Raw genomic sequence first — 1,097 nt, forward strand, 5'->3', positions numbered from 1 at the left:
CTCTCTCATACCTCAGCGGGCCAAGAGCTTCAGAGTGAGTCTGTTTTCTCAGCTCGCATCAGCCGGAGCGTTGAAACTGTGGCGTTTAAACACACGTGGATGAGTGGGGATGCTTTGGTTTTTGTATTCTGTATCCAAGGAATAAAAGTGATGCCTCTGGGTTGAAAGAAAACTGCAGTATGTACAGTTTTATAAAAGTAATTGAAGTTTTTGTTCCAGCATTGAATGTCTGTGCGAAATGCAGCCTGTGATCTCTGAAGTTTCCTCATCTTCCTCTTCTCTCCGGTTTGAGCAGGGCGTGGTCGTGTGTGTTAGTCCGGTGTCCATCACAGTCCAGTCCTTTTATCGGCTGTTCAGCTTGCTGCATCCTAGCACGCATGTTTAGGTGAAGCCACTTTGATTGGTTCACCTCCTGAGCCCAGCAGGCAGCTGATATCTAATCAAGTTTTACTGTCCAGCGTTCTCGGTCTTCGCCCACCTGCTGATTCTCCTCCAGCAGCCTGTGCAGCAGGGGCGTCTCCGGGCAGGTTTTCTCCTTCTCCAGGACGACCGACAGGAAATCAGAATGATCAGAGACGCTGTAGGGAACTAATGGAGAGTAAGCTGCATGTTCCTCAGCTCAGGATCTGCTTTGGCAGAGGAGGTGATTGCCTCTTCCATCCAAAATCTGAGTGTGACTCTGAGGGCAAGTTTCACCTCATTTCTCTGACCCCAAGTTCATCAAGTTTCTCTGAAAACGCAAATGTAGAAGGCATACAAAGAGATGTAGCTTCTGTTTTTTTTTATGTTATGAAAGACCTCGATGAGAAATGTCCACGTCAGAGAGGGAAGGAGCATCTAGACGCTTGTACAGCTTTTAAAAAATATATTCAATGAAATGAAAAGCAAACTTTTGCTTTATCTGTTTGTGTTTTATTCATTCAGCCAATAAATGTTTTCTCTCTCTCTCTCTCTGAAGTCTAACGTGTTTGTTCTCCACGTGAGGAAATGATTTAAAATGCTGGTAATATTTCCTACATAACAGAATCTGGATCACCGACACCGTCTCTGCTCCGTTTGTCCGCCACCAAGACGCGTGAATTCAGGTCCTGCTCGCA

This window comes from Rhamphochromis longiceps, linkage group LG14, assembly GCF_057381845.1.
Source record: "Rhamphochromis longiceps isolate RC_006_pf linkage group LG14, R_longiceps_female_GT1.1, whole genome shotgun sequence".
NCBI classification, from domain to species: Eukaryota; Metazoa; Chordata; class Actinopteri; order Cichliformes; family Cichlidae; genus Rhamphochromis; species Rhamphochromis longiceps.